The sequence below is a fragment of the Sorex araneus genome, chromosome 5, assembly GCF_027595985.1.
Source record: "Sorex araneus isolate mSorAra2 chromosome 5, mSorAra2.pri, whole genome shotgun sequence".
NCBI classification, from domain to species: Eukaryota; Metazoa; Chordata; class Mammalia; order Eulipotyphla; family Soricidae; genus Sorex; species Sorex araneus.
The window spans coordinates 183,037,661-183,056,343 of record NC_073306.1 but is presented as its reverse complement, the minus strand read 5'-3'; the positions used below and the strand labels follow the sequence as shown (position 1 = coordinate 183,056,343).

General features: G+C 44.3%; 1 protein-coding gene across 6 annotated transcripts in view; it reads left to right on the top strand.

The window, feature by feature from the left end:
* Positions 1-1,840: 1,840 nt before the first annotated feature.
* CLOCK (clock circadian regulator) overlaps positions 1,841-18,683 on the top strand; it is an 89,551-nt gene continuing 72,708 nt past the window's right edge. For 5 of the 6 annotated variants that reach the window (XM_055140881.1, XM_055140880.1, XM_055140878.1 and 2 more), the window contains exons 1-2: positions 2,086-2,259; positions 3,152-3,234. The gene's annotated coding sequence lies outside the window, so the exon portion shown is untranslated. Of the gene's footprint in view, positions 1,956-2,085; positions 2,260-3,151; positions 3,235-18,683 lie in introns of those variants that run through there. The other variant, XM_055140876.1, reaches the window with a different exon arrangement.

The following is an 18,683-nucleotide window of genomic DNA, read 5'->3' as shown; positions in this document are numbered from 1 at the left end:
TCATAATTGCAAGTGACAGAAAGCCTCACTGGGTAAGCAATAAAACAGGTGAAAATACTGACTAGTGTAATTTGAAATTCCCAGTCATTTATTTTGAGTTATGGGCCGCACCATAGTTCTCAGGTTTTATCCCTGGCTCTGTGCTCAAGGATCACATCTGGTGGAATTCGAGGGACCATATGGGACGCTGGGGATCAAACCAGGGATGGCTGGCAGCAAGGCAAGGGCCTTGCCTGCTGTACTATTTTTCTGGACCACAAATTCCCAGTCATTTATCCCACAGTAGATTCAGGGCATCCATCAGAAATGTCTCCTGGGCAAATCTTTGAATGTGGTTTTTTAAGTCACCTTCTCAGAATTCATAAAAGGAGAAGTGGCTTTGGGCCTTGATTCCCCCCCCCCCTTTAGATTTAAATCCACTAAAGCAGAGTGAAGTTACATCTGCTTTCTTCTTGGAGTGTTGCAGAGGCCTTACAGGTTGAGATTTCCAAAGGGGAATGAATGCTGGACAGCAACATGTTTTACTAAATCCTTCGTTATATGGAAGAAGCTAACATAGCATGCTTTCTTTCCATAGAAAAATTCTCAGGGGAAGGCCCTGACATCTGAATATAAGTTCCTTGATTCTGAAGATTTTTCTGAAATGTTTACTGTTACCTTGGAGGACTGTGTAGCCCAGTAATTTTTCTAAGTAAAAAAGTGGCTTTTACTTCAAATCCAAAGGACATGAAAACTGCTAGTTATTAAGATCGAAATTCTTCTTCCAATAACTTTACAACCACAAATAATGTGCTTTCACTGTTGGACCACTTCAGGGTTAGATGGGGTCCCCCAATCAATGCTTAGCAGTACTTGCCGCTTGGGCCTAGAAGTGCTTGGACTCCCTCATGACCACAGAATGAGGGATGTGTTGGGGAAGGGGGGGAGAGGGAGAGGGTAGATGTCAGGGGTCGAACTTGGGGCCAAGTGCCTACCAAGCTTGTACTCCAGCCCTTTGAACGATCTCTCCCTGGCTTTCCAAATGTGTCTTAAGCACCAAGATAAGTCATTTCCTCTCGTAAAATAAACAGTAAATATGCACCCTCAGTTTGAATAAAGCAAGGCATGCAAATTAAACTTCTGGATGTATTCCCCACCCCTTCAACCCCACCCTCCACCCCCATCACCAGGCCACTAATGAAAGGCCAGTGGGGAAAAAAGAAAAAGTACATCCAAGGCCTCTGTATTGACTTCCCTCCTTCAGCCACGGCGCCGTCCACTTGGTCCTAGAACGTCACAGCCTTAAAAAGCAGCCCCCAAGAAGCAGCGACCCAAGGAGGATCCCGCCTGTCCAGTCCTTAGCACACTCCCTCCCTCCACCACCCCCGCCACCTCCCGGGAAGAGGAAACGCCAGTGATGCCAACACCCGCGTTGCAAGTCGTCTTTAGGCGTCCCCAAAGTGGTTTTCTTTGAAATGGGACCAGGGGTTCCTTTGGGCCTGGGAATCCTTCCTCCCGGCTGGAAACTCTTCCTCCACCTCCTCTTCGATGCCCGCCAGCATCCTCCCTCCAGCGTCGCTGCAGCTCCCGGGCCCCGCGGCACACGTCCCCTAGCATCCCCCACCAACCCCCGGGCTAGGCCCCGCCTCCCCGGCTTTCCAGTAACGGGCACTGCGAAGGGGTCCCCGGGGAGATCCCCCCTCGGCTACTCGGCGCGGCCAGACCCCGCAAGTCGCATGCGCAGCGAGCGGGCCGGCGGGCGGGCGGGCGGCTCCCGGGTAAAGGGATGAGAGGAGGGGAGGGGCGGGCGGCGGCCGTCGGAGCCCGCGGGGGTCACGGACCACGCATGCGCCGGCAGGGCGCGCGCTCTCGCGGGCGGCGGGGCGGCGAGCGGCCGCCAGGAGAGGCCCGGAGCGGGCGAGCGAGCGCGCGAAGCCCAGCCGGCCGCCGCCGCCGCCGCCGCGTGCGCGCTCCCGGTGAGTGGCGCCCCGCCGGGTGGGCCCGGGGGCTGACGTGCGCCGGGCGGCCGGCCCCGGCGGCGCATGCGTGCGGCCGAGGCCGGTGGAGGAGGGGACGGGCCGGGAGGGGGAGGAGGAGCGGGCGGCAGGAGCGGTGGATCTCGGGGCGGGGGGCGGGGGGCGCAACTCTGGGCCCCAGGTGCTGCCGGCGCCCCAGCCCGCCGCCGAGCGCCCGCGACGCCCCCGGCTCCGCCGCTTGCGAGCCGCCGCCGGCACCCCGGGGTGGGGGAGGGCAGGAGCCGGAGCCGCCGCCAGCCCCACGGTGAGGGCGCGGGGAAGGGGTGGGAGCGGGGGGCGGCGTGTGTGGGGCCGGGGGGCGGCGGCCAAGGAGGGGAAGGCGGGAGCTGCAGCCCGAGTCTCGCCTGTCGCCGCGCCGCGGCTCATCCCCGGAGTTGGCGGCGAGGCCCGCGCGGCCCGACGGCCCTGCGGGGCGGCCGGGGCTACCTGAGGGGCCGGGGCGGCGGGCGGCGGGGCGCGCGGCGGGGCCCGAGCGCGGCCGCGGGGTCGGGCGCCGGGCGGCGCGGCCGGCCGAGCCCCGGGGCCGGGGCGGGCTCGCGCGGGGACCCGCTAGGCCTTGTGACCCACTTTATTCCTGTCACAACTCGGGCACGTTTGGAGCGGCGCCCAATGGGGCGCCGGGGCGGCCAGCTCCTCGGGGGAACCCCCGCCCTCGCGGCGCCCGGCCCCGCGCGCCGCCGCCCGGCCGTCCGAGCGGCCCCCGCGGCCTCCCGACGGCGGGTTCCGTTAGCGGCCGAGGTGCCGGGGCCCGGCCTGCGCCGAGCGGCCGCGCCGCCGCCGCCGCCTGCGCCGGGGCGCCCCGCGGCGGGCACCCACCCGCGCCCGGGGCCCGCAGCCCTGACCCGCGCGCCCGCCCCGCGCGCCGCCGTGTCCTTCCCGGCCGGGCGGGGAGGCGGGGAGGACGCTCCCGCGCGGGGCGTCCCGGGGGTGCACGGCCCGGGGCTGTGCATCCCGAAAAGATCAGCAGCCGCGCGCGGCCTCTGACCTGGCAGATGAAAAAAACAACATCATCATCAAATCAGTTGGTGGTTTGTCGCTCCCCCCGGCGTGACAGCGGTGGCATGCTTGCTCGTCTTCAACCACCACCACCACCACCAATAACAACAACAACAAATTCCCGTGCCTTCTTTTTTTAGTGGGAAGAAAAAAGCACAAGAAGAAACTTGCACCGCCCCCGTCTGCTTGACAGTTACGCCGATTCCCGCAAATCGAAGTAGAGGTAATGTGTCGCTCAGAGATTGCGGTTTTTATGACTCTCATTTGAAATGATAAGAGGAGAAAGCAGGTGGATTTTTTTTTTCTTAAACTCTCAGAATGTTTGTTGAAAAGCAAACCGTTCTAAAAAGGATATGAGCTGGCACTGCAAAATTTTTCCCGGGGGACACCAGGAATCTGGTTTGTAATCTTGTCCCGGGGAAGGAAGCGAACTCGGTGTGCAGGAGCTGGCTGGGTTGAGTGTCGTTCTGAAGGTTAGTCCAAAGGAAATATTTGGAAATTGTGGATGGACCTAGTCGTGGACAGCAGTTGAGGGAAAAAAAAAGGGGGTTGCGGGTGGGCGGTGGAGGACGCTTTCTGTGGATTGACCTGTTGCACCGAGAGGAATTGTAAAGTGAAAGAAGCTAGGCGAGAGTTGAGCCCAGGCCAGAGGGCTGGAAATAGATACGGTCTTGGGTTTGACCTCGTGTGTGCGAGGAAATTGGGACTTTACTGGAAGAGGAGTGACCATCTGGGGGACAGAGAACTCGCCAAGGGAAGGGGAGTGGAAAATGAGATGAGCACGGTGGATGCATTTATTTTTTGAAAATCTGTGGCTAGATTATGGATATATGAACTCCACGAAACGGAAACGCTTCTCCAAAATATTTGATCTTTGTCCATCTGCTTATCTCGATTTTCTTTTCTGTGATGATTTGATGATTTTTGTCTATCCTTTTTTTTTTCTTCTCTCTCTTTTTTTTTTTGCTTTTGGTTTTGGGTTTTTGGGTCACACCCTGCACCGCTCAGAGCTTAGTCCTGTTTCTCTGCTCAGGGGTCACTCCTGGTGGGCCTTGGAAAGCCATATGGGGTGCCTGGAATTGAAGTTGATTTGCCCACAGGCACGGCAAGTGCTCTACCTATCAGTTTGGTCTGTCTTCAATATGATTTTTCTCAAAAGGAGAGAAAAATTAATCAAAGTTAAACTTTGGGGGTGCTGCAGAGATAGTACAAATGGTGAGATTCTTCCCTTGCATGCTACAGAATTGGATTCAGTTCTTGGCATCCCATATTGTTTCCTTATCCAGCATCACTGCTGGCATGTGAGCACGTGCACGCGCGCGCGCGCGCACACACACACACACACACACTCTCTCTCTCTCTCTCTCCCTCCCATTTTAGTTTTTTAGTTTCTAAATGTTGACGATTGTAAATTTAACTTTGGGAGACTGGGCATCCCAAACTTGTCCAGGAGTCCCTGCATTGCTCTTCCAGCCAGACTGGAAGGTTCAATGCTAGAACTTTAGATTTGGTGCTGGAGACCCCTGGGGGTGGGGGGGGGGGCGAGGGCTCTGCATGCTGGGATTGACTTGGTACCTTGAACCCTTGATCCTTGAACTATCTCCCTAGTGACCCTCAAATTATCTTTGGGTAACAGGATTTGATTGCATTTAGGGTGTGGTGGGGAGCCATCTCCTGTCTCTCAGCTTTGGGGTGGCAGGGAGCTTGCCTGGTGTCCACCACGTGCCCCTGATCTGAACTTGGTAGAATGCAAGGCAAGCACCTTAGCCCCGGTATCCTGTATCCTGTCTCAGACATTCATTTTTTTTTAAATTTTTTTAATTTTTTGCTTTTTGGGTCACATCCGGTGTTGCACAGGGGTTACTCCTGGCTCAGGCACTCAGGAATTACTCCTGATGGTGCTCAGGGGACAATATGGGATGCTGGGAATCAAACCCGGGTCGGCCAAGTGCAAGGCAAACGCTCTACCCGCTGTGCTACCCGCTATTGCTCCAGCCCCTGTCTCAGACATTTAGATTTAACTTTCAGAGATATTTGGTCATACAGCATAATACTGTGTTTTGCTGTAATATATGCTGATGTTGTTTTCATTGAATGTGATGAGTGGATGATGCTTTTTTCAGCTGGTGTCCATTTCCTTCTTTCTAAGGAATCATAGTTGTGTAAACTTTTACTTTTTTAAAATCTCAATATTGTCTAGCGGTCGAGAGATTTTATTGCTCATTAAAATAATAGTTTATTGCCCAGATGTTTTACTTGTGAGATTAGTAAACTTTTTTCTAAGAAAACCAGACAAACTCCAGTAAAGTATAAATTTATATCTATACATATATCATTCTTATGGAAAAATCGACATTGAAAGGCAATGTTTTGTTGGTGCAAAATAAATTTTTCTGTTAATTGATATCTGTAAAATTATATTAAGTTGTTTAAAGCTCTGTCAGCATCACGTTTTAAACGAAGTTTAAATTGAAGAGATTATTGGGTATAATATTGAGGGGGTGGGTGGATATTCAGACTCCCTCTGGTGGCTAATACTGTATAATCAAAGAAGTGAATCTTGAGTAGTGGAGGACAGTTTCTGTGGGCATTTTTTGTTTCCCATATGTTTATTTTTAGGATAGGATAATTGTATCATTTTTATTTGACCTAGTAGCCATACTTATGTAAAATGGCATTTATTTTTACGTGAATTTCATATAAATATATTCAATTTTTTAAAAAAATGGAATCACATTAAACTTAGGGTTCTTTTAAAATTACAGAAATTACTTAGTAGCTTGGGCTGGAGCGATGGCACATCGGGTAGGGTGTTTGCCTTGCTGACCTGGGTTCGATTCCTCTGCCCCTCTCGGAGAGCCCGGCAAGCTACCGAAAGTGTCTCACCCGCTACGGCAGAGGCTGGCAAGCTACCCATGGCGTATTCCATATGCCAAAAACAGTGACAAGAAGTCGAGTTGTGAGACATTACTGGTGCCCGCACGAGCAAATCGATGAATAACAGGACGACTGTGCTACTGTGCTACTTAGTGGCTTAATGAGTTAAAACAATATGTGCATGTAATAAATGAGCCCCCCCCCCCCTTGCACATTCTGCTTTTCTGTCACATGGGGAATCCAAAGATAACTGCTGTTAGCAATCTGTATAGCTTCAGAGATCTTTTTCTGTGTCTTTGCAAATATGTCCTTTTGTCTCTCCCTTCCTTTCCTTCCTTAACACTGTATTTGTTTATATCCCTTTAGTTATATGTGCATATATTCACCTCCACCAGCAAAGTACTAGTACCTCTGCATTATTGTCCATTGGACCTGTAGCACCCATTATCACCCCCGACGCCCTCCCCAATCCTGCAGCTAGGTTCAAGGTTTTGGTTTTGGTTTTGATTTGATTTGGTCTCCTTGTCTTGTTTCACTTTATTCATATATGAATCGTTTTGATTTATTTTATTTAGCATAGTTCTCTCTAGTTCTACCCCACAAACAAGTCCTTTTCAGCCTTGAAAAATTAATTTCTTCTTTGGTGGTAGTGGTGGAGGTGCAGTAGTAAATTGCATTAACACTATTGCAACCATGTTACCTCAACACTAAAAAATTAAAAGGAAAAAGAAAATAAAATTCCTTTTGAATTCCTTGCTTCTATTCTGGACAAAGAAACTACCTGGATGGAGTATGTCAGAAAGTTTGGCATAAGATGTATACCTTAAGACATACTCATCCTTTTTTTTTAGAGGGGCGTTTGCAGTTTCTGCTGAGGTCATACTAATATGAGCTTTATTTGATGTAGGTTCCGAGTAAGGACATGGATTCGGTCACTTTTTATAGGACTTTAAATACTTATTTAGAGTCTGCATTCTAGGATTTTCTTTGGGTTTTGACCTAATCAGTAGCTCACATGTAACACTTTTGAGTTTATTGTTTTTCACTTGTAGACCACCAGAATACCCCCTGGAGCACATTTGACCTTCCTCGGTCATCTGAAATAAATCGAGGCCAACTCTGCCCTTAAATAAGGGAAGTTGATTTGGATGTAATCCAGCCTTTGAAGGGGAAGAGAAGAGGCCTTTAGATCTGGTCTCTGCTTAACTGCCATCAGACAAAAGACAAGAAGTGTGCATACCCTTCTATTTCCCCCTGCAGAGAGAACACTACTTTTCATTCATGTCCAAAGGATTATTATTACTTAAAAAAAAAAAGACAAACACACAGGCTACAAAGAATTGCAGACTTTAATTCATTTTAGGTGATAGTCTGCAGAAAGTTTAGAGTATTAAGCAAGACTCAGGTGAGAGAACGTAGAAAATCACTTTATAATGTAACCAACTTTCAATGGATTTGAAATCTAATATGACTTAAAAAACAAAAACATGTCATCATGCATTCTGGATTTAGCCACAGCCTGACTGGGAATATGTAATTTCTCTCTTTTACTTTGTAAGTCAGTTTCACTTTACCTCTCTCACCCACAGCCCACCCCATGTCCCTTCCTCCTGGCATATCGAAGGACAGTCCTAGGGATTCAGTTGATCCTTCCGTATGCAAAGTATGCGCTTACCTCTGAGTTATCTTCTGGCTCCTCAGTCTTAGTTTTTGAAGAATAAGAAAGTAGGGAGTTAAATTGCATCATTAGGGGACAGAGTGATGGTACAGTAGGTAGGGCATTTGCCTAGCACTCAGCTGACCTGGGTTCAGTCTACTCCCCACATCTCATCTGGCCCCCCACGTACCACCAGGAGTGATTCCTGAGTGCAGAGCTAGGTGTAACCCCTGAGCAGCGCTGGGTGAGGTCAAAAAAACCAAAAATAAATAAGTAACCTCATTATAGCTAGTATTTATGAGACCAGTAGTTGTTTGCGTTTTTTTGAAGCCCAGTCCCACTGAAAAGCCACTTGATATTTTATTTTGACAATTATAATACAGCCTCTCAAATTTCAGAACATTTACTTATATTTTATGAATTAAGAGATACTACTTTAGGAATAATCCCAAATATTAGTGAGTTAATTTTTGTCACTTAACTCTGTCTACCATTTAATGTCAAGCTGTGTTAGTATTGTTTCTTTCTATCATTTCCTTCCCTCAAAGCACATGTTCAATGTACCCTCTCCACATTTTTACTTCTGGTGTTTTGTCAAATGAAGTTGAACAGTTACACTGTGAAAAATCAAAGTTCTGCATATCAAAGCTACCTTTTACATTTGTTCAATTCCTTCCAGTTCTTTGCAAATACATAAAGTTAAAAAACATGAAAGCACCTTCTTGTATGCATCGTACCAGTGGGCACTGTATTTCCCCCCTTTCTGAGTCTGAAATGATAGAAGGAATACCCTGGATTATTTGTAGAATACTTTAAAATGTCAGCAATTTAATTTGCACTAATTGACTATAATTATTGTTATGACCTTTACAGGTTGTTTTACAACCACTTATTAGTCATTTTTATAGCTCTGTTAAGTGTCACACCTGTGGCTTAGGTGGGTAAGAGATTCCTTTTTCTCCTTGTTTCAGATTATGCAAATGTTAAATTACTTAAAACTCATCCATCTAAGTATAGTGTTCATGTGGAGTTATTGCTTGTTTTAGCTGTATATTTTACAAGGATATAATTCTGGTTATTATTCTAAGTCTTAGAAGTCTACAGAAAGAAATCACTTATAAAAGAGTTTTTATGAATTGCTCTTACCTGTGTAATAACATTTTAGGAATTGATTCACCCTTTTTCATTCAAAACTTTTTTTCATAGAGAAATATTTTTATGTCTACATTAATAAGGTTAAACAGTTAGGGACTGGAGAGAGTTTAAGGGTTAAGGTGCTTGCTCTGCATGCAGTTTATCCTGGTTCAGTCCCCAGCACAGTCTTTGGTCCCTGAGAACTGCTAGGAGTTACCCCTGAACACAGGCCAGGAAGAGAGCCCCTGAGTACCATCATGTGGCCCAAACATCCCCCGCGCCTGCCCCCCCCCAAAAGTTTAAAGAGTAAGACAAAATTTTTATCTTTTTTAGAGTTAACTTTTAGTATATATATATACACACATATATATAATATATATATATATATATGAGATCTTTAAGCGCTAACCCTATGTTCAGGACTGCATTGCTAAATGGAGAGAGATGGTGTGTGTTAGCTGGATCTCGTTGTGCACAGTGGGCAGAAAAAAAAGCACAGGCTGGAACAGAGAGTTCAATTTTAGATACTTAAAAGTTTAATTCACAGTTCAAATAGTGAGAAATAGTAATTTAGGTTGATTCATGTATAAAAGTTTTTTTGTTTAAATTTTAGACACCGTGATTTATAGTAGTGTTAGTGATAAAGGTTCATGCATGCAGTTTCCAACATCACCATACCGTCCGCCAGTCCTGCCTTCCACCTTTCCCGTCCTCAGTCTAGCCCTCCTGTTTGCCCCCTCTTCCCGTGGTAAAATCAGTTCTTAGGTACTGTTGCCTTTGGCCACTTGTTTTTCCCTTGCTGTGTTTCTTTATATCCCACTTATGAAAGGGGTTATTCTCTATCTCTTCTTTCCTGACTTAATTCACTCAACATGATACTGCAAATCCATACACTGAGAGCAAATTGATTTCATCTTTTCTTGTAGTTGAGTAGTATTCTATTGTATGTTTGTACCATAGTTTCTTTATCCAGTCACCTGTTCTTGGGCACTTGAGTTGTTTCCAGATTTTGGCTATTGTGAATAGTGCTACAGTGAACATAGGAGTGCAAATAACCCTTTTTGAGTAGAATTTTTGGGCCCTTGGGTGGATGCCAAGAAGTGGAATTGCTGAGTCATATGAAGGCTCAATTCTTAGTTTTTTGAGAAGTGCTGATATAGTTTTACAAAAAGGTTGAACCAGTCAATATTCCCACCAGCAGTGGATGAAAATTTCTTTCTCTCACATCCACACTAGCACTGGTTATTTTTGTTCTTTATAATGTGTGCCAATCTGACTAGTATGAGGTAATATCTCATGGTTGTTTTGATTTGCATTTCCTTAATGATCAGTGATGGAGATAATTTTTTCTTATACCCATTAGCCATTTGTAAGTCTTCTTTGAGGAAGTTTCTGTCCATCTCTTCTCCCCATTTTTTGTTGGGGTTGGAATTTTTGTTTTTAACTTTTATGTTTTATACATCTTGGGTATATGCACTTTGTCAAGATGAGGGGTGAGCAAATATTGTCTCTCAGTCGTTGGATGTCTTTTCAGTGTGGTCATTATGTTTTGAGTTTTCTGATGAAGAGATTGACTTTTTCTCTTTAGCTGTAACAGATCATAGACATTATGCATGTGCACATCTTGCCTATAAGTATTCATATATGTGTGTGCCTGAATGTCTTTGTGCATATATTGTATGTTTAGCAAATGAACATTGTTTCTCTCTGAGTTTCAGATAACTAAGAAAGTTTGTGGAATCTTTAATTTCTGCCTGGCACATTTTCTTTAACCTACAAACTGTAGTTTTCTAGGTTTGCTAACAAACTACAAATCAGCTTTCATATTTTTGTCTCCATTTATTCATCTTTATTCTTTTGGAGGTAGAAGAAAGCTCTTCTGTATGAAGACCAGGTCCCATCCCTGCATTGCTCTCTGTCCCAGTGCACACTTTCCTGTCCTGATATCGTGTCACCAAGCCTTTCCTGGACTATACCCCAATGGTTCCCTAACATCTGTCCTAACTTTCCTTAAATCTCCAGCCTGCTGCCGTATGCTTGTGGGTAAGATCCCTGTGCTCTATATAGACATATACAGTTACTGAACTCCCAACAGTTCCTGTCATCTTGTCGCTGCTTTCCTACTCTGACCCATAGTCTGTGTGGGTGAAACTCTTGTGCTTACTGACTGAACATGCCATCTGTTTGGGCACAGGAGCCCTACCTGACGCTGCAGTCCTCCTGGGTGTATGCAGAGAATATGGTGTAGAGAGAGCCCTCATCTTATCTTTTGTAGTGCATAGCTTCTTAATTTGATGTTGTTCCTTTTGTTTATCTTTGCTCCCATCTGCTTGACCAGTGACACTAAATCATTGAACTTGCGTCTAGATTCAGTGGCATGAAAAGGTTCTGCTTATTCCTCACAATAGTTTCTAGATTCAGTGTCATGAAAAGGTTCTGCTTATTCCTCACAATAGTACATGCATTTAGGTCTGATATCAAGGTCTTTTAACCATTTTGAATTAGTTTTTGTGCATGGTGTGAGATAGGAATCTGAGTTCATTTTTTTACATATGACTTACAAGTTTTCCCTATTTGTTGAAGAGGCTCTTCTCACTTGTTTCATACTCTTAGCTCCTTTGTCAAAGAATAATTTACAAATCCTTATATATTTGAGCATCTATTTATTCTCTGGGCACTCATTCTAATCTATTGGTCTGAAAGTCTGTCTTTATTCCAGTATCAAACTGTTTTGATCAGAGGCTTTGTAGTATAAAATTGGGGAAAGAGAAGCTTCCTATCTTTTTTTCTCATGGGTATTTTTATAGGAATTGCATTGAATCTGTATTGTGCTTTGGGTAGGATTGTCATTTTGACAATTCTTCCAATCCATGAACAGGGGGTGTATTTTCTATTTTCTTGTATGTTTTCTTTCCTTTTCTTTTTCTTTTTCTTTTCCTTTTATTTTTGGCTTTTTGGGTCACACCCAGTCATGCTCAAGGGTTACTCCTGGCTCTGCACTCACTCCTGGCATTGCTCAGGAGACCATATGGGATGCCGGGGACCAAACCTGGGTCAGCTATGTGCAAGGCAAACGCCTTTCCAGCTGTAGTTTTCTTTTGCATATGCCTTTCACCTTTATGTTAAGCTGATTCTTAGGTACATTCTCAATTGTGAATGGGATTTTTTAAAAAATTCTATCTTCTATTGTTTGCATATAGAAATGCCATGGATTTTCATATGTTGGTTTTGTAACCTGCCCTGTTACTGTATATGTTTATTGTTTCTAAGATTTTGTTTGTTTGTAGAGTCCAAGTATAGTATCATATAAGTTTTCTAAGTATAGTATCATATCATAAGAAAAAAGTTGTTGTTTGACTTCTTTCCATCTGGATGCCCTTAAAATAAGACGGGATAGAGAAATAGTAGAGGGGTTAAGGCAGTTGTCTTGCACACAGCTGACTGTGATTTGATTCCTGGCACTATGTATGGTCCCCTGAGCACTCTGAGTGTGGCCCCCAAACCAAAAACGAAATAAAGGAATAATAATAACTATAAAATAAATTTTAAAAAGGAGGGTTGGGGGGCTGGAGTGATAGTACAGCGGGTAGGGCGTTTGCCTTGCACGAGGCCGACCCGGGTTCAATTCCCAGCATCCCATATGGTCCCCCAGCACCTCCAGGAGTAATTCCTGAGCCCTGAGCATCGATGGGTTGACCCAAAAAGCAAAAAAAAACAAACAAACAACAAAAAAGCAGGATTGGGAATGTGACTCAGTGGTAGAGCATGTTAGGTTTAAGGCTCGGGGTTCAATTCCTAGCACTGCAAAATATATGTGTTATAATAATAAATTGAATACAAATGGGGGTTTGTACAATAAAGGATAAACACCTAACTAAAATGTTATCATTTATATTTTATAGGATCAAGAGCTAGAACAGAGGTTAAGGTAAATGTCTTGTATACAGCCGACCCCAGCTTGACCCTCAGGACCATATGATCCTCTGAGCGTCACTGGGTGTAGACCTGGAAGTTCCCTAATATAGTCCTTGATATAGCCAGATATATAGTCCCGATAATAGCCAGATATAGTCCTGAAGCTCCTTTCATCTCTGGGTGGCCTGTCTGGGTTATTTCTAGCACTGCAGTCCATAGTACTGTATCCTCAGACTTGAGAATCGCCATGAAGGTGTACCCCCGCCTCCTGAGCTCTGCTTGAGAAGCCCACCTCTTCTTGCAAGAATGCCATGAGTTTATTACAGGGGCCAGAGAGATAGTGCAGAGGCTGGAGCATGTTCAAGGCCCTAAGTTCAATCCCTTTCTCGTATCCTGCCATGCTCCCATCTCTCCCAGCACTACCAGGTTTGAGCAATACCATATCCCCTGGCAGGCACTGAATTCAGTAGTAGGCTCTAATTGCTAGGCAGGTGTCACTGGGAGTGGATCCTGATCCTTCAGCATTGCTTGGGGAGGGTCTCTCCCCCAAGTGTTACATGACTTTTTTTAATACAAAGTTACTTCTTCTGTTATAAAAATAACATATCCCTGGAACATTTTTCCTTTTTTTAGGGGCCCTTCCCAGGTGAGGGGACCCAGGGACTCCTGGCCAACTGGGCAGAAGTTCACTGTGGTACTGCCTGGGCTTTGTGGCATGGGGTTATTCAGTCCACACCACTGTGCTAGGGGCCTCCTGTACCTGGGAGTGCTTGGGGCACTGTATGTTACCTGGGATCAAACTAGTCTGGACTGCTGCAAGTGTGCTGTCTCTTCAGCCACCCTAAGAACAGGTTTATATCATATTTTTCAACATTTTCAATAGCTAGTAGTCTCACCTATGTTTGTAATAATAAAGCTCTTACTGGTCTTTTTCTTTTGAAATCTTAAGTAGTTTGTGGCTTTTCTTTTTTTTTTTTTTTTTTGCAACACCTAGTAATGCCAGGGCTACTCTCAGCAGTGCTCAGAGAATTGTGTGGTGCCAGGTTTCAGTCTCAGGCCTTCTACAAGCTTGGCATGAGTGCAACCCATTGCGCTTCCTCTCTCACTCACTGAGTTTGATTTTTAAAATAAGTATTGCTGATAGAAGTGACAGTTTTTACTTGGGGGAAAAAATTTTAAGAAGGATTATAATTCTAACAGAATGATACTGAATTATAATGTTATTTAGTGATAATGAAGTACATCCAGGATTTTTATGATAGCACATTTTCTTTGTCTTATTTTTAGCTATATTAAAGTAGCTTTCTATTATCACTGTATCACTGTCATCCCGTTGTTCATCGATTTACTTGAGCGGACACCAGTTAGGTCTCTATTCCTCCCAGCCCTGAGATTTTGGCAGTCTCTCCTTACTTGTCTTTCCCAATGATTGGAGGCTCTTTCAGGGTCAGGGGAATGAGACCTATCATTACTGGTTTTGGCATATTGAATACGCCACGGGTAGCTTGCCAGGCTCTGCCCGTGTGGGTGGGTGGGATACTCTCAGTAGCTAGCCAGGCTCTCTGAGAGGTGTGTGTGTATGTATGTATATATATATATATATATATACATGTAATGTATATATATATATATACATGTAATGTGTATATATATATATGCATTGCAGGGTGTGACCCAAAAAGAAAAAAATATTAGTTAAAAAATGTTCAGACGCCTTAAACCCTCCCCTCCTCATTCTCAATCCTGGGATCCTCCCCAGCAAAGAAATTTTTTTAAAGGGGGTGGGGGGAGCAGAGATAGTACAGCCAGTAGGGGGTTTGTCTTGCCCTCAGTTGGAGCCCCCAGGACTTCATGGAATCCCCTTCGACCCGCCAGGAGTGATCCCTAAGCAGAGTCAGGAGTAAGCCCTAAGCACCACCAGGTATATGGGGCAGAGTGAAAGGACAGTAGGTAGGGCACTTGCCTTGCATGCGGCTGACCTGGGTTTGATCCCCGGCATCCCATATGGTCCCCCAAGCAATGCCAGGAGGAATTCCTGAGTATAGAGCCAGGAGTAACCCCTGAGCAACGCAGGATGTGACCCCAAACCAAAAAAACAAAACAGCAAAAATCTTCTTCTAGCCTCCATCTTGACTTTGAAAATGTCTGTACAGCAGACCATTTTGCTTAAAACTTCACAAAAACAAAAACCCTTCAAAAGAGATTGCTATAAGCAAATAATCACTGTTGTCGTCCCATTGTTCATCGATTTGCTCGAGCGGGCACCAGTAACGTCTCCATTGTGAGACTTGTTACTGTCTATTAGCTTTCTGTTATATGGGTATTAAATATTTGGACAGCAGTGCTCTTGAATAAGCCTTCTAAGTAGGGTGGGAAGCTACAAAGTAGTTTATACACAAAGTTGATTTGAGCTTGAACGTCCTTTTTTTTTTTTTCTTTTTGGGTCACATCCAGAGATGCACAGGGGTCACTCCTGGCTCTGCACTCAGGAATTACCCTGGTGGTGCTCAGGGGACCATATGGGATGCTGGGAATCGAACCTGGGTCGGCCACGTGCAAGGCAAACGCCCTACCTGCTGTGCTATTGCTCCAGCCCCCAAGCTTGAACTTCTTGACAATTATTTAAGTTCAGCTTTTTTTCATCTCCAAACATTTCTTGAAATGGAAAAATCTAAATGTTGAGAAAGACTTTTTTAGCCATTCGTGGAAGGAAGGATACCTGTTTTCCCCTTTCCTTCTGTTTTTTTTTTTTGGCTGTCCAACAATTTTTATTAACATCATATTATCAGGAAACACGGACTAGTTTAATTATATGCGTCTTATGGAGACTCTGTGTAGATACAAGGATTCCAAAGTCAGTGAGGCAAAACAGGATGTCCGTCCTCAGCTGTGGACTAGACAAGGTCTGAGGTATTAAGGTGAGACAAGTGGAATTCATGTGGAGGGGTGGGGATGATTCACATGATGAAGAACAAATGCTTCAAGGGTTATTTTGGGGGTAGGGGTGAGGGGAAAGGTAATATTAATAGTCCTAATTCTGGATAAAACCCCCAGTTTTCATTCTTGTTAGGGAACGGTACAGATTTCTTATAAACCTTAAGAACATCCCATTGACTTTAGCTGGAAGTGCCTAAGTGACATCTTTAATTGACCTGTTTCACACACCTTCATCTCAGAGAAGAGGATTCACTCATAGCTGTTCAGTGCTTATGAATCTTAATCTCCAGTTTAAGCTGAGGAGAACCTTAAACTATTTTCAACAGAAAATGGATATGAAATTAAAGCTTAATACAGTAGTGTGTCTTCTGTTGTAGACTTTTTTAAAATTTATTTTCTCAGGTCTTTATGAATATTGCTTTTGATGTTGATTGCCTTTTATATTTTTCTCTTGCTATGAAACTAGTAAGCTCTTACCTATTTCTTCTTTTTTCCCTACCTTGATTCTTAGTGACACAACCTAATTGTCAGTCTATCTGCTTTTATTCAAAATTTGTTGCCTGGAAGTAATAACAAAGACAACAACCTACTTACAGCTTGGTGTAATGATTGAGATTGTGGGACTCTAGCCTCCTAGTTGACTGTATCACTCTGGGAAAAGCCTACCTCAGTTTCTCATCTGTGATAGCACAGCGGTTGGGCGTTCGCCTTTCACACAGCCGACCCATGTTTGATTCCTCCACCTCTCTTGGAGAGCCCGGCAAGCTACCGAGAGTATTGAGCCCGCGCGGCAGAGCCTGGCAAGCTACCCGTGCATATTGGATATGCCAGAAACAGTAACTACAAGTCTCTCAATGAGAGACATTACTGGTGCCCGCTCGAACAAAATCAAACATAATGTTATGTGGGGATTAAATGAGAGAATTCCTGTAAATTACTTAGAACAGTACTTGCATAAGTGGATATACAATAAAGGTTTGCTGTTTCATTATTTTTGTATTGTACATTGCACACATCTCCCCCCTTCCCCCATCTCCAATTTGGACCCCAAGCTAAGCAGAGAATCCTATTTAACTTCCAAATAGTTTGTGGGTTTTTTCCTCCTATATTCGGAGCATTGTCTGAAAGGATAGTTGATAGGATTTCTATCTTCTTAATTTCGTGAAGCTGTTTTGTGACCCAATATCTTGTGTGCAAGAGAGAAGGATATGTACTCAACTTTAGGGAATGAAGACTCTGTGTGTGTGTGTGTGTGTGTGTGTGTGTGTGTGTGTGTGTGTGTCTCAGGCCCATCCCTTCTTTCAAGGCCAGTGTTTCCTTGTTGAAGACCGTGTGTGTGTGTGTGGTGTGTGTGTGTGTGTGTGTGTGTGTGTGTGTGGCCGATCCCTTCCTTCAAGGCCAGTGTTTCCCTGTTGACTTTCGGACATTTTCTATAGGCTATTTTCAAAGATTTGAGACCATGTGTCACTGTTTGATTTCTATTTCCCTAATAATGTGGTGTATTTTGTTCCCAAGTGTATCTTTTCAGAAGTGTTTATTCACATCTTCTGCACCCACTCCTTTTTTTTAAAAAAAACGGACTTCCTTGTTTTAGTTGTGTGTTTTATTTTCTTTAATATTATCAACTCTTGTCATCATGTGTGGTGTGCATATATATTCTCTGAGTTGCTAGCTTGCCTTTTTGTTTTTGTGGGGGGGTTTTTTGTTGAAAATTTTTTTTTTAGTTTGAGGAACTCCCATTTGTTTGTTCTTTCTTTTGTTCTTCTGTCACAGACTTTGTTGCCAAATCTATCTTGGAATGGCTCACCTAAGTTTTCTTTTTATTTTTGGTGTCATGCTAGGGTTTAATCCTTTTCAGTTAATAGTTCAGTTAATTTGGTATTGAATAGAGTTTTGTTTTTCTGTGTCAGTCTAGTTTTTCTAGTACCCTTTGTTAAAGAAGCTTTATTTTCTCTATTGTACGTACTTGACTTTTTTTTAAATATAGGGTAGCTATCCACTTATATGTTGTTTTATTTCTGGCTCTGACCTATTGGTTTGTGTGTCTGTTTTTATTCTAATACCACATAGTTTTAATTACTGTTGTTTTGTAACGTGATTTGAAGTTGAATGTAATATACCTTTCTTTTTTTTATGGAAACTAAGCACACCTTTATTTTGGATCAGTCAGCAGCACAGCCAGGACCATCCAGTCCTCAGGGCGGGGTTGTCCTCCCCTCCCCCCCACACACTCGCACTTAGTCACAAAATGCAGTCTCGAGCCATTCCAGACATGGCACAGCCTGGAGTGCGAGAGCGGCCAAGGCGACCCAGCTCACCCTTAGCCCTCAGACATGAAGGGAAGGCTAAGCTCTGGGAAACCCTTTGTGCCAAGTTAATAACCTTCCCCTGGCCCCTGAGCGGGAGTGGAGCTGAGAGGGGAGTAGGCACAATCAAGATGCAGTTGGTTTCTGGTTGTACTTTAGAAGGGAGCTTTGTTTGCCAGAATTTAGTCTACCATTTTACTGGAAGTGGTAATTTTATCTTGATTATTTTAAATAGCTGCTGTGAGTTCCATTTTTTGTTAACTAAGTGGATTTGTTTAAGCTTGTTGCAGAGCAGTCCTCCCCACGTTCCTTTAGAATTTCGAAAGTCCTTAGAAGGGATCATCTTCCCTAGCTTCTGAAGGATCTAGCCTCCCTCCATCATTTCCTGAAGCTTCCTTTCCAAGGTGTCCACCTCCCGACCCTGAGGCCAGTGGCCAGGGAAGAGCTGGTATGTTGTAGTCAGCTATTGAGAGTTTAAATGGATTATTTCCTAGCCTTTTTAGACTTTTATGTAATATTATTTCCTCGTTGTCCATCTCGTTTCAGAGAATTTCTTTCTCATCCTTTTCCCTTTTCTTACTCTGAGCAGCTGCCATGGGTTTCTTTTCTTTCCATAGAAATGCAGTATTCTCTGCTACAACCTACCCATTGATTGTGTTGTTCTTTTTATATACTTCCATATATAGTTTACTCAAGAGATTTTAAACTTAATTTTCAGGGTATTTTGTAAAGATTATTTAAAAGATATTTAGCTGAGGAAAATTACTTTGAATTAAAGAAGTCTAGGGAAATGTGATGACTGCATTGCAGTAAAAGACTTTGGACTGAATTCTGTGCTAGAGGGGA